We start from the raw sequence: 15,902 nt of genomic DNA, 5'->3' as shown, positions 1-15,902 counted from the left end.
TCCCAAATTTTGTGATTTTTTAATTGTGCTTGACTTGCTCAAGACAATTTTCACTTTTATTCTTACTATGAAACATGTCTAATTTAGATAAATACAAAGAAAGTAAGTCGGCAAAGTGGTTACTACATTTTAGTTTGAACAGTAAATCAGCATGGCGTCCAAAGTATTGCAATTTATTCGGAAACACCAGTTAAAACTGCAAATATCACAGGTGGTTAAGAAATAGTAAATGAAACTGCTCAGTAAACAGTAATATTTGGTAGCATTCAATTGTAATGTGTGTCCTCCACATAACTCAACAACATGTTGACCTCACTGGAGATGTAAAAAGTTATCTTTACAGTCCGGTCTATTTCCCCTGACAACTCTCCTCAACTCTAAAGCAGCTTTTTCAACTTTGTTACCCAACCACTAAAGAAGCAGTTTTGCAAAACTGCCTTCTCCAATACAAAATATCAGCTTAAATTTTTTTTTATAAGTGCCACCTCTTAATCGATCTTTAAAATGCATAAATGCCTGCCATTTATGAATTCTGGGCATTTGCTCAGGTATTTAGCCTAGGCATTTGTGCCAACTTATAAATACCCAGGCATTTTACACTTTTAGTCATATGTTGACTTTCTACATATTACATGATATCATCACCTAGTCCACTCATGAGGGGGAAGTCATGGCTATTATTCAGGAATTTGAAATATTGCCAGAAGCAGATAAACAGTTTAAACAGTCATAGGAATTGACATCATTATGCTCTGTACCCTAGCAAAATGCACAAAGTTATCATCACATGAAAATATGAATCCTTCACATTGTTTGTATTTTCAAACAGCAGACAACACACACACTTTAAATAATTCTGCAATGAAAGAGTGTCCCCATTGAATGAACATGGGAGCAAACAAATAATTTAAAGCAGCCAAGAAAAAAAATGCAGCTGTGAATTAGTAATCATCAACATACATTTGAAAGAGAACATTCTTTCTCCATAGGCTTTAGGCTTTATTCTTTAACTGTAATGACACTCTACAATTAACTACTTTCAACCTCATTGGTATTAAGAAGCACACATTGTAAAACGATCTTGGATACTACTTTACAGGTAAAGGCTGTATAATTAGGTTTGGGTGGTGAGAGATGCACAATTACCAATAGCATTTAAATCAGCTAAGTGCAAGACATACAATGAAAGTATATAGCCTATGCAGGCAATGTGTTCTCTTATAAAAAGATTATTCTACTTGTGTATCCAAATCTACAAAAGAAAATTCAAACACTTAGATGAGGACACAAGACAAGTAGTGCATTATGTATTAAACACATGACCACGGTATTCGACTGAGACAAAGATGAGGCCAGTCACAAATTTTTCCATGTTACACCAAAGGCTGCTGCTAGTAAAAAGTAAAAAATTCACTCCACCACAATTTTAAATGTCATGTGATCAAAAGAAATGCAATTACTCTCCACTGCTTTCCGAACAAAATTTTTTTAGTGTGCTGAAGACATAACCAAAATTTATGTGTGGCAAAAAACTTTATCGGCACATGCACAGACTTATGACCAAAGCACTAATATCGTGTTTGCAACCTCGTTATGGAGACATGAAAACTCTTCCTAAGGAAAACAAGGTAGAACTTCTCAAAAGCTTTAATGTAAAATAATTGGTCTTTTTAACTGGAATTACAATGCATATTGACCAGTTTCATCTGTAGATAAACAGGGGTGCTTTCAACTGAAATTGCAAACTGTCTTGAAAACTGCTCAAAAACCAACATAAGATTGGCACTGTCCTCAAATGTTTAGAAAGCTATTGCTGTAATTCTTTCAATGCCACAATGGCTTGCTCATATTTCATGTTTTCTTTAAGCCACTGAACTTAATCAAAAATAAGTTGCTTCTCTCCTAACAGTGTCATACTGAGAGCAGTCTGCAGTCTACTCCAATTAAAATTTGAGGCCTGCAATCCATCCTGTAACCTCCAACTTTCATTCTTTTTCTCCTTTTTTACTTCAGCAATTCAACAACAGCAGGGCTTAAATCACAAACTCATTCCCGGCATGTCCTTAGACTTAACCAACATAATTTGCAGTAATATATCATGTCTCCATTACTGTCTGTTCAATTCCATCAAAAACTGTTGCAACTGATGATTTACTAATGTGCACGACTGCTCAAAATTTGCTTTTCTCATTGCCAATTCCCTCATGTGTTCCATGCCTGCATATTTAACACAAAGTGCTTCTTGATATATGGAACAATGAATCCCATATCTGTCGATCGTTACAATTTTTAGCTCTTTCATCATCGACCAATTATTTAAATTCTTTCTGTGCTGTTCAATTTCTGTATCACAGCAAATTTGCAGTACCCACCGATTATGGGACTACAAAATAGATACAGAGAATTCTCATCCTTCCCCTCTGTGATTCCCAATCATTTTTAAAGGAATGCAACAGATCACTAGACGGCCTAATTGAGCAAAGTCAAGTTGACCAAAAAAGGCTTCACCAAATTCTGGTAAAAAGTGTTGCCTCACACTGCTAAATGAAATGTCACACTATACCAAGGAGGACCGAGCAAAGCCGAGACATACAGAGTAGTGCTGAGAGACTGAGCCTTAAACTGCACGCAGTCTGCACATTGTGTATTTGTGCTGTTTTGCACACTGTGACTGAGCCTGACCTAGAGTGTATGTATACCACAGTGTGCAGTCACTTCTGTAAAGACACCAGACTGGCCCCAACTTAAGCTGACCCATGTCACAGCCTTGTGACCAATAAAAATAAATAAAAAGCCCACCACAATTGGAAACAAGCCACATTATTTCACTTGTCCCATCTTTTGTGCAATTTCATACTGGGCTCCCACGTTAGGCTTCACTACCCTCACTCAAGTATCATTACTTAATTCCACAAAATTTGCAGTTATATTTGTTCTATATTCTGCTTTTATGGTTCTTTAAACACATCTGGGTTGGTCATAACAACGCTCACTTGTCTCATGCAGATTGTTGTTGTTGTCTTCAGTCCTGAGACTGGTTTGATGCAGCTCTCCATGCTACTCTATCCTGTGCAAGCTGCTTCATCTCCCAGTACCTACTGCAACCTACATCCTTCTGAATCTGCTTAGTGTACTCATCTCTCGGTCTCCCTCTACGATTTTTACCCTCCACGCTGCCCTCCAATGCTAAATTTGTGATCCCTTGATGCCTCAAAACATGTCCTACCAACCGATCCCTTCTTCTAGTCAAGTTGTGCCACAAACTTCTCTTCTCCCCAATCCTATTCAATACCTCCTCATTAGTTACGTGCTCTATCCACCTTATCTTCAGTATTCTTCTGTAGCACCACATTTCGAAAGCTTCTATTCTCTTCTTGTACAAACTAGTTATCGTCCATGTTTCACTTCCATACATGGCTACACTCCAAACAAATACTTTCAGAAACGACTTCCTGATACATAAATCTATATTCGACGTTAACAAATTTCTCTTCTTCAGAAACGCTTTCCTTGCCATTGCCAGTCTACATTTTATATCCTCTCTACTTCGACCATCATCAGTTATTTTACTTCCTAAATAGCAAAACTCCTTTACTACTTTAAGTGTCTCATTTCCTAATCTAATTCCCTCAGCATCACCCGATTTAATTTAACTACATTCCATTATCCTCGTTTTGCTTTTGTTAATGTTCATCTTATATCCTCCTTTCAAGACACTGTCCATTCCGTTCAACTGCTCTTCCAAGTCCTTTGCCGTCTCTGACAGAATTACAATGTCATCGGCGAACCTCAAAGTTTTTACTTCGTCTCCATGAATTTTAATACCTACTCCAAATTTTTCTTTTGTTTCCTTTACTGCTTGCTCAATATACAGATTGAATAACATCGGGGAGAGGCTACAACCCTGTCTCACTCCTTTCCCAACCACTGCTTCCCTTTCATTCCCCTCGACTCTTATTACTGCCATCTGGTTTCTGTACAAATTATAAATAGCCTTTCGCTCCCTGTATTTTACCCCTGCCACCTTTAGAATTTGAAAAAGAGTATTCCAGTCAACATTGTCAAAAGCTTTCTCTAAGTCCACAAATGCTAGAAACGTAGGTTTGCCTTTTCTTAATCTTTCTTCTAAGATAAGTCGTAAGGTCAGTATTGCCTCACGTGTTCCAACATTTCGACGGAATCCAAACTGATCCTCCCCGAAGTCTGCATCTACCAGTTTTTCCATTCGTCTGTAAAGAATTCGCGTTAGTATTTTGCAGCCGTGGCTTATTAAACTGATAGTTCGGTAATTTTCACATCTGTCAGCACCTGCTTTCTTTGGGATTGGAATTATTATATTCTTCTTGAAGTCTGAGGGTATTTCGCCTGTCTCATACATCTTGCTCACCAGCTGGTAGAGTTTTGTCAGGACTGGTTCTCCCAAGGCCGTCAGTAGTTCTAATGGAATGTTGTCTACTCCGGGGGCCTTGTTTCGACTCAGGTCTTTCAGTGCTCTGTCAAACTCTTCACGCAGTATCGTATCTCCCATTTCGTCTTCATCTACATCCTCTTCCATTTCCATAATATTGTCCTCAAGTACATCGCACCTTGCATAGACCCTCTATATACTCATTCCACCTTTCTGCTTTCCCTTCTTTGCTTAGAACTGGGTTTCCATGTGAGCTCTTGATATTCATACAAGTGGTTCTCTTTTCTCGAAGGGTCTCTTTAATTTTCCTGTAGGCAGTATCTATCTCAACCCTAGTGAGATAAGCCTCTACATCCTTACATTTGTCCTCCTGCCATCCCTGCTTAGCCATTTTGCACTTCTTGTCGATCTAATTTTTGAGACGTTTGTATTCCTTCTTGCCTGCTTCATTTACTGCATTTTTATATTTTCTCCTTTCATCAATTAAATTCAACATTTCCTCTGTTACCCAAGGATTTCTACTAGCCCTCGTCTTCTTACCTACTTGATCCTGTACTGCCTTCACTACTTCGTCCTTCATAGCTACCCATTCTTCTTCTATTGTATTTCTCTACCCCATTCCTGTCAATTGTTCCCTTATGCTCTCCCTGAAACTCTGTTCAACCTCTGGTTTAGTCAGTTTATCCAGGTCCCATCTCCTTAAATTACCACCTTTTTGCAGTTTCTTCAGTTTTCATCTACAGTTCATAACCAATAGATTGTGGTCAGAGTCCACATCTGCCCCTGGAAATGTCTTACAACTTAAAACCTGGTTCCTAAATCTCTGTCTTACCATTATATAGTCTATCTGATACCTTTTAGTATCTCCATGATTCTTCCATGTATACAGCCTTCTTTTATGATTCTTGAACCAAGTGTTAGCTATGATTAAGTTGTGCTCTGTGCAAAATTCTACCAGGTGCCTTCCTCTTTCATTTCATACCCTCAATTCCAGTCACCCATGACTATTAAAATTTCGTCTCCCGTCACTATCTGAATAATTTCATTTATTTCATCATACATTTCTTCAATTTCATCATCATCTGCAGAGTTAGTTGACATATAAACTTGTACTACTGTGGTAGGCGTGGGCTCCGTATCTATCTTGGCTACAATAATGCGTTCACTATGCTGTTTGTAGTAGTTTAGCGCACTCCTATTTTTTTATTCATTATTAAACCTACTCCTGCATTACCCCAATTTGATTTTGTATTTATAACCCTGTATTCACCTGACCAAAAGTCTTGTTCCTCCTGCCACCGAACTTCACTAATTCCCACTATATCCAACTTTAACCCATCCATTTCCCTTTTTAAATTTTCTAACCTACCTGCCCAATTAAGGGATCTGACATTCCACCATAGAACACCAGTGTTCTTTCTCCTGATAACAACATCCTCCTAAGTAGTCCCCGCCTGGAGATCCGAATGGGGGACTATTTTACCTCCGGAATATTTTACCCAAGAGGATGCCATCATCATTTAATCATACAGTAAAGCTGCATGTCCTCGGGAAAAATTACGGCTGTAGTTTCCCCTTGCTTTCAGCCGTTCGCAGTACCAGCACAGCAAGGCCGTTTTGGTTAATGTTGCAAGGCCAGATCAGTCAATCATCCAGACTGTTGCCCCTGCAACTACTGAAAAGGCTGCTGCCCCTCTTCAGGAACCACACGTTTGTCTGGCCTCTCAACAGATACCCCTCCGTTGTGGTTGCACCTACGGTACGGCCATCTGTATCGCTGAGGCACGCAAGCCTCCCCACCAACGGCAAGGTCCATGGTTCATGGGGGGATACTAAATCAGTATTTGTGATTTAGTTAGTGCAGCACATCATATAATTAACATATGTCACATTTAGTTTTTTCTTTCAATACGATTATATACTGTCTGCTTTTATCAAAAATTTATACTAATTTCGGGTTGAATAGAGTGTATAACCTAAAAAAGTTTCGGGAAATAAATTAACTTTTGTCCTAAGTTTTTCTATTGCCGTAACAGAAATTCCATTTGTGCATTAATTTAAAGGGAATTAGTAATAGTTTCAGCTTGACGGATCCAGAAATTAAAAGAGAATCAGCAAGCTTATTTTAAGGTTATTTGTTCAGTGTTCTGTAAAACATTGCACCAGACAATGCAGCCCCACTGCAAAAGCTGTTCTTAAGTGCAGAGCAAGTTTTTTAACTTTTGTGCGTAGCTGGAAATTGCTCAAACTGCTGACAAGCAACTGGAAGCTGCTGCAAATGAATGTGTTGGGAGGACTCTTGAGAGCAGTGTACTAGATACCAAAGATACCTCAAGCACTGTCCTCTGCAAGAAATACGGGATCTATCACTATTTGTCCACTTGACTGTGAGTAGTGTGGCAGTGGTAGGGCTAGATGCCTTGTACATGGGAGACAGGGACCAAAGAAAACTCAGGATGTTATACCCATCCTCCAAACAAGTTCAAGGTTCTGTCTTCTAATGACACCAAAATTGAACTAGTGAGACTCAGTTCACCTGCTGGGATACCTGCTGTGTCCTGTATCAAGAGGAAGCAAATGCAAAAGGGTCAGAGCCTATTAATAATTGGCAATTCAAACATATGACAAATAATGGTACCCATAACAAAATGGCAGCAAGGGATGGGAAAGATCATCATATACACTCAGTGCATGTGCCTAAAGATCTCATTCAACATGTTGAAGAGGTTATTCCAGTGCAAGAGGGTGGAACTAACTGCAAATTGTGGTGCACACTGGAACAAATGACCCCTGTCATCTGAGTTCTCAAGTAATACTTTAATTATTCCAGTGTTTGGCAGAAGAAGATTAAGAAGATCAGCTTTGACCACAGAGTTGCAATGAAGCTGACAATTTGTGGCATTGTCCCCAGAACTGATGGTGGCCCCTTATTCTGAGACTAGTGAAGACTTTAACCAGAGACTGATGATTCTGGGACAAGCATGGTAGCAACTTTTTAGAATTGTGCCGTAAGGTAGAGAACTGTAGAGTTCCACTAAATGAGTCAGATGTGCACTACACGTCAGAGGCTGCTACCAAGGTGGCTGACTGTGTGAGTCTTTTTACATTAAGTGCTTCTTCAGCCAGTTCAGGTAACGATAGCTGTAAGAGGCCCAGAAGAGTCAGTACAAGATACAAAGAAATAACCACTGCAAGTAAGAGTATTAAAATCCTAGTGATTAACTGTTTAAGCATTCGCAAGAAAGTGCCACAGTTTGAACCACTCCTACAAACAGTGCAGCTCACATAATACTAGACACAGAAAGCTAGTTAAAACCCAAAGTTGATAGCAGTGAGGAGACAGGTGACAGGAAGGGTATCCTGCCACCCTTTAAATTACCCAACATAGACACGAGACAGAGGATAAAGAAAAAGGATGATGTGATGACACTCGCAAACCAATTAAGTATACATAGCCTGTAAAGTGACATTTTCCAGACTGTTTTGATAAAAATTGTGCAAATGATCTACAGACCATTTAATTATCTATATTACTAAAAAGCTAGCTCAGAATGCAGTATCAATTGTAGTGTGAAGGGGAAAAAATAATTGATTTTCAATATTTCGTGTAATTATTGCTAAATTTAAAATGTTGTCATAATCTACTCATTAAGACTTACAATATTAGGTGAGCAGTTTAACACAATGTGGCAAATATTACAGTTTGAATCAATTAGGCACCAAAATTTAATTTATTACTTCTTTACTACTAATCCTATTCACAACACGTTTTGCATACAATATCCTCAAAGTATCACTTAATGTACCCAAAAAATTGTATCATTGTATGACATACTAGTTCAGGAGATACAATGTTATAAACATTGAGATGCATGAAAAACTACCTTTTGTCCAAAATGCTGAGTCAATTCCTCCATTTATATTCACCCAGCATTTCATAATGAGCACACTTAGTGATTTCCAACAAACTATTGGCATAATTTCAAATTTTTCTTTGACTTTTCCTCACTTACATGCCTAAAGGTATATATTTAAAAAGTTAATTCATTTGCAAAGTAACCATCTGTTTGAAGATGTTTTATACATGGGAATTTGTTTCTTTAAAGAATCGGGGGTTTATTGATCTTATGTAACAGGGAAGGAGTGGACTCCCAACTAACACTCTTAATTTCCGAAAAAACATCAATTCTGTTAAATTGTTTAAACTTTTCTTTGGTGAGGACCTTCTTTTCCATGACTGCTGCTAACACAAGCTAGTATGCCAAAAATAGCTACAAATGTACAGCTAGATGTTACTTGCTAATGGACTGAAAGTATTTTCCCCAAATTTCACTTGTATCTGGTTATTGTCAGCTTTGTAGGTTAGGTCAATGTTATACTGGGAAATGATTAACTACTTTCAGAAGAAGGCTATTTCTGTCATGGCATGGAACATATTTATGTAAATCATAATTCAGAAAACAAATTTTTTCTAAGGAATGGCCTCTGTGGAAATACTGATTTTATACTGATGTAATTTTATCATGAGGATGTAAATTTGTTGCTGATCAAGACAATGATACCATTTTATGGGAGACAGGGAGCAAAACAATATACATATGGTAATCCAATTAGATACAGTTTATAAGTACTCATGCCTTTTCTCTCATCCTCACAATTTGGTGCAATCTGCTATATATCAATGAGAGAGAATAGGTAACACTATCCCAATACTAGGTGCTGGCAGATCTATGAAGAGATCATGGTATAATAACAATAAGATTGTAAGATCTCCTTTGGGAGATGACAATAAAACACCTAAGAGTGGGAGAGATTATTTTTGTCATTCAGCTGATCAGAATCCAATAATTACTTTAGTCTATATAAAATGTTAATGACAATTTCATTGTTGACTCACACACGCCTGTTGGGAAAACCAAACAATAGATCAAGCAGCTAAGAAAAAAGAAAATCAAAATCAATTGTAGTATGTTACCCAGTATAAAAATAACCTAACCTATGGAAGGAGTAGACTTATATGAAGAAAATGCTGTCAAATATAGAAAACAAATTAAAAGTTAAACATTGTACTGGTAACTCATAATATTCCCTTTAAATGTGTAAGCAGAATATGCTTGGCAACTCTTTATGTGAAATACAAAAACCATGAAAGAATGCCAACATCCTGATGCACTTACACAATGGGTAACTATAACGAACTTACTAAGTATTGGCAAAAACATTTTATGAGACGGTCTCTTGCAAACTGTCTCAGACCCTCAGAGAAGGAAATCCCATAAGAAGCAAGATATCATACCATATCATATCATATCATATCATATCATATCATAATCATAATCATAGGCACTATATGACGAAAGCAAAGGGGCAGACATGATGTGGACAACACAAAAAGAAATCAACTTTGAAATGTCTTAAGGATAATGTTGACACCGATGCAAAAAAAACAATTTTACTTTCTACAAAGTTTTACTTATGACATTTTAATAAATTATTAGTCAATCTTTCATGTACGAATGACAAAAAAGTAACTTAAATGCCATGTTGTGTGTATTTTTACTGTACACTATAGGTACAAATATCCAAAACTGAAAAGAGTGTCATGATTCCATGGGGAATCAAGGTGTAGGTGAAAATGGCACTATCTACAATGTCTTTGGTTCACAAAGACGAGGAACCTAAAAGAAGATTAATTTCTAAAGGACAAAACAAGTTGGTCCGAAAGGGGTTATCTGTAGTTAATAAGGTTTAGCTACTAGAAGTTTTAATGTGGTACCTTTGGTGACATAGTGTTGATTTCACATAGCACTCATTCATTTTATACAGATATGAATATGGATACAAACTTGGTTCATTATACACACTGTTCCAGTTAAACATACACTATGCGATCAAAAGTATCTGGACACCCTTAAAAACATACATTTTTCATATCAGGTGCATTGTGCTGCCACCTACTGCCAGGTACTCCATATCAGCGATCTCAGTAGTCATTAGACGTCACGAGAGAGCAGAATATTTCCAGACTGCTAAACATCACTAGGTCCATTGTTTCCAATGTGATAGTGAAGAGGAAATGTGAAGGGACACGTACAGCACAAAAGTGTACAGGCTAACCTCATCTGTTGACAGAGAGACAGCTGACAGTTTAAGAGGGTCGTAATGTGTAATGGGCAAACATTTGTCCTGGCCATCACACAGGAATTCCAAACTGCATCAGGATCCACTGCAAGTACTATGACAGTTAGGCAGGAGGTGAGAAAACTTAGATTTCATGGTTGAGTGGCTGCTCATAAGCCACACATCATGCCAGTAAATGCCAAATGAAGCCTCGCTTGGTGTAAGGAGCATAAACATTGGATGAATGAACAGTGGAAAAATGCATGGAGTGACGAATCACAGTACACAATGTGACAAGCCGATAGAAGGGTGTGGGTATGGCGAATGCCCGGTGAACGCCAACTGCCAGCGTGTGTAGTGCCAACAGCAAAATTCGGAGGCGGTGGTGTTATGGTGTGGTCTTGTTTTTCATGGAGGGGGCTTGCATGCCTCGGGGTTTTTTTTTTTTTTTTTTTTCATCGTACTATCACAGCACAGGCCCACATTGATATTTTAAGCACCTTCTTGCTTCCCACTGTTGAAGAGCAATTTGAGGATGGCGATTGCATCTTTCAACAGGATCGAGCACCTGTTTGCACTGCCTGTGGCAGTGGTTATATGACAATAACATCCCTTTAATGGACTGGCCTGCACAGAGTCCTGACCTGAATCCTATAGAACACCTTTGGGATGTTTTGAAACACCAACTTTGTGTCAAGCCTCACCGACTTACATCAATACCTCTCCTCAGTGCAGCACTCCGTGAAGAACAGGCTGCCATTCCCCAAAACCTTCCAGCACCTGATTAAACATATGCCTCAAACAGTGGAAGCTGTCATCAAGGCTAAAGGCAAGGCAATACCATACTGAATTACAGCATTACTGATGGAGGGCAACCCGAACTTTTAAGTCATTTTCAGCCATGTGTCCGGATACTTTTGATCACATAGTGTATATGTCTGAGAAAGAATAAGAAACCTTTTAGCATTCCCTGTAAATGTGTTTTCAGATATTAGAATCCTACTCTAAACAACAGGAAAATTTCACAATCAAAATGTAGAAACACAATAATGCTTCTCAATCATTTTGATTCCAATCATTTAAAGAAACTAACATCCCTATCATTGAAAACGATTACCTGTTTCTTTAGAGCTGACATCCGAAATAGCTAACTTTCTAACAAACAGCTCAAAAGAACTCGGTGAGATTCTGCATACCATCACACTTACCTAAGATACATTTTTTTTTGTAGTTATCTGTATGCTCTGTAACTACTTATTCGCACTTTGTTATACATATATGTCTGTTATATTGACATGGTTCTTGCAGTTTGGAAAATACTATTTTGACTAACTGTAGGATTTGAAAATGGGTCCTGATCCAAATCTAGTCATCAACTAAATAAATTGAAATTTGCAACTTTGGCTGTTTTTCCATTGTATTGAGAATTTTTATTCATAATTGTCTTATAATTTAATAATCAGTTTTGTATGTCAAATCTTTGACTGATATTAATTAATTTTAGGTTTTAAAGTGGTACAATACATGGCTTACTGTGCTTTTTTTAAATTTTTATTTACACGTCATGTTCTGTAGGACCAAATTGAAGAGCAAATTTCCAAGGTCATGGAATGTGTCAGTACATGAAATTACAACATAAAAGTAAGAACAGATAAAAATAAAATGTTTATGAACCCAAAAAAAGTCAAGCCATAAGTTAAAGTAAACGCAATCAAAAGCATAACATAAGAATCAGCTTAATTTTTCAAGCGCCTCCTCAACAGAACAGAAGCTTTTTAATTCTTGTGGTAGCTTATTGAAAATGGATGCAGCAGTATACTGCATTCCTTTCTGCACAAAGTTCAATCCAAATAATGGTTGGATTTCTGACACTTATTAACTGAGTGAAAGCTGCTGATTCTTGGGAATAAGCTGATACTGATAACAAGATGATAGTAAAGAATATATATGTATTGAGAGGCTAATGTCAAAATACCCAGACTAGCGAACAGTAGTCGACAAGACATTTTGCGAACTTACACCACTTATTGCCTGAACTGCCTGTTTCTCTAATGATCCCTTACTTCAGATACTGCTCTAAGAGTAAAAATGGGCTTTCCACAACAGTTTAATATCTATCTGAATATTTAGAAACCTGAACTGTTCAGTTTCACTAATCATATCCCCAAAAACTGAGTCTTACTACGATTTAGCGTTAGTTTAATTTCTACAGGTCACGGAGTTATGTCATGAACTGCACTATTTGAAACCGAGCCAATGTTGCACACAACATCCTTTACTTCAAATCTTGTGTCATCAACAAACAGAAGTATTTTAGAATTACCCGTAATACTAGAGTAGCCCCAACACTGATCCCTGGGGGCACCCCCACTTGACCGTACCCCACTCAGACCCCAAATCTAAGCCATTCTCAACACTGTGAATAATGAACTTTTGCTATCTGTTGTTAAAGTAAGAGGTGAACCAATTGTGAGCTACTCCCCATATTCTGTAAAGGTCCAAATTCTGGAGCAATATTTTGTGATCAACAAAATCAAACGCCTTAGTTAAATAAAAATAAATAAAAAATATGCCTAGCATTCGAAACCTTTTGTTTGACCCATCCAGTACCTAACACAAAAAAGAGAATATAACATTTTCAGTTGTTAAACGACTTCTAAAGCCAAACTGTACATTTGATCGCAAATGATGTGATATAAAATGATCAATTATCCTTAGATACACAGCCTTTTCGATAACTTCAGCAAACACTGATAGCATAGAAATATGTATAAAATTATCTACATTATCCCTTTCTCCATTTTTATAAAGCGGCTTTACTACTGAGTACTTTAATCGTCCAGGAAACTGACCATTCCTGAAGGAAAAATTGCAAATATGGCTAATTACAGGGCTAACATGTGCAGCACAGTACTTTAATATTCTGCTAGGCACTCCATCATATCCATGAGAGTCCTTAGTCTCCACTGATTTAATTATTGATTCAATCTCCCCCTTGTCTGTATCACAGAGGAGTATTTCAGACATCAATCTTGGAAAGGCATTTTCCAAGAGTGTTATGCAATTCCCTGTAGAAACTAAATTTCTATTTCACTCACCAGCAATGCTCAGAAAAAGGTTGTTAAATACTGCACATATATCTGATTTATCAGTAACAGAAATATTTTTATTACGAACTGACTCTATATCGTCGACCTCGTCTTGCTGACCAGATACTTCCTTCACACTGACCACATGGTTTTAGTTTTATCCTGTGAATTAGCTATTTTATTCCTGTACCACGTAGTCTTTGCTTTCCTGACAACATTGTTAAGAACCTTACAATACTGTTTGCAATGGGCTACAGTAGCTTGATTGTGACTACTTCTAACATTTGAATATAATTCCTGCTTTGTTCTATATGATATCCTTATCCCACTAGTCAGCCACCCTGGCTGCCTTTTACTGCTGGCAGGCACTGATGACTGCACAGCTGAGTTTACTGCTAGTACCTCATTTAGAATGTTCTAATGGAAAGCAACTCTCAAAGATCATGAAAAATGTGTTAAGGATATTTGTCACTAAGCTATCGGCACTATAAACATCCTGCTATTCTTGTTCCTTTACAAGGTTTAAAAAACTCTATTTCCATTGTATTACCTTTCCTACATAGTTTGTAATTATATATGACATTTGTTTCTGTACAAAAGCCTTTTAGTGTTAAAATTTGTGGATCATAATCTGAAAGGCCATTCACCCTTTTACTAACAGAATGCCCATCTAGTAATGAAGAATGAATAAAAATACTGTATGTGGCTGTGCTACTATTCCCCTGCACCCAATTTGGAAGAAAAACGGCCTGCATCAGATCTCATGAATCTAGAATATCTACCAACATCCTCTTTCTTGCATGATCATATACAAAATTAATATTGTAGTCACCACATATAACTAATTTCTGGTACTTCCTATAAAGTGAATCAAGAACACTCTCTAGCTTGAGCAGAAATGCTCTGAAGTCAGAGTTAGGGGACCGATAAACAAAAACAATTAGAAGTTTAGCTTCACTAAATTCAACTATCCCTGCACAACATTCAAATATCTGTTCAGCGCAATGCCATCTATGGACTCAAGTGGAATACTGTTTTTTACGTACATGGTCACCCCCCATCCTGCAACAAACTCCTTGAAAAACAGCCAGCTAATCTGTATCCTGGTAAAGAAGTCTCTGAATTGTCAAATTATCTAAGTGGTGCTCTAATAAAGCAATAATTTCTGAGTCAGCACATATTAGCAGTTCACTATCTTTATCTCTAATACCTCTTATATTTTGATGAAATATGCTAATTCCTTCTCTACTTGGGAACATGACACCCTCTGAAGGTGATTCATTAGTTAGGGGGACTTCCTTCAAGCAGGTATACCTATCAGCTGATTTCAATCTAAAAAAGATACAGCTCAAACACCAACTACTATACGAATTTTTACACGAGTGATCCCACCACCACCCACTACACTGTCACCTATAACCTTCGCCAGCCTCCCCTTCCCGTACCTATTGAGGTGCAATCCATACTTAGTGAAAGCCGATATACTGATCGACTCAACTGGCACCACAGCAATGTGACCCCTCCTCTGCCATTAGTGCCTTCTCCAGCCCCATGTTAACATGCCTAACAGCCACATTAAGATGAGGCTGATCATGATGCTGAAACAGTTGCATGGAATTCACATTAGTGCCACCAGTTTGAGTAGCTATCTTTACCAGGTCACCACCTATGTCATATTCCCCATCCTTATCAAAACTACTCCCTGTTCCACCCACTATCACTATCTGATCCTACTCCATAAAATTCCTACGTAACTTCCCTATGCACTGCACTGCATTAAAACTCAGATTCAATCCTAACTTCTTAGTTGCCAACAATATGTCATAAGTACTGTACTTGTTTGCCAGATCCAGTTTCCTATGTGAAGGAACAAACTTTCTGTAGTTAGTTAACTATTCAGTGTGTCAGAAGTTTATTAGTGCAAGCATTTGTTCCAAGGTTCAAGCACTGAATGTAATCTGTCAGTGGTGTTTACAATGGTGAGCTGACAGTAAACCAGCTCCCATTATAATTTAGTACTGAGTGCAGCAGCATCCGACTTATGAACCTGAAAAATATTTGTAGATCACATTGTGTACAAGTTCCAAATTCATTGTACAATCTTTGTGTAAAATCAAATAGGCATAATCACCACACACTTTTGTTTCTCATTTTTGTTATTCTTCAGTAAGTCAGAATTATGGGTGCTGCCATAAGTTCACAAATAGTGGATCACTATGCAGTGTATCTGACGCTTGATTTCCTAATGAGGAATGTAATGGTGAAATAACTGCTAGAGAATGTAG

At 37.7% G+C, this 15,902-nt stretch overlaps 1 protein-coding gene across 8 annotated transcripts in view; it reads right to left on the bottom strand.

Moving 5' to 3' along the window:
* The window catches only part of LOC126297733 (uncharacterized protein DDB_G0271670-like), a 177,219-nt gene that overhangs the window by 111,959 nt on the left and 49,358 nt on the right, over window positions 1–15,902 (bottom strand). The gene's annotated exons all lie outside the window — the stretch shown is intronic.

Source organism: Schistocerca gregaria, chromosome X (assembly GCF_023897955.1).
Source record: "Schistocerca gregaria isolate iqSchGreg1 chromosome X, iqSchGreg1.2, whole genome shotgun sequence".
Lineage (NCBI taxonomy): Eukaryota > Metazoa > Arthropoda > Insecta > Orthoptera > Acrididae > Schistocerca > Schistocerca gregaria.
Note: the sequence above shows the minus strand (reverse complement) of the source record. Positions and strands in the feature narration are given on the sequence as shown.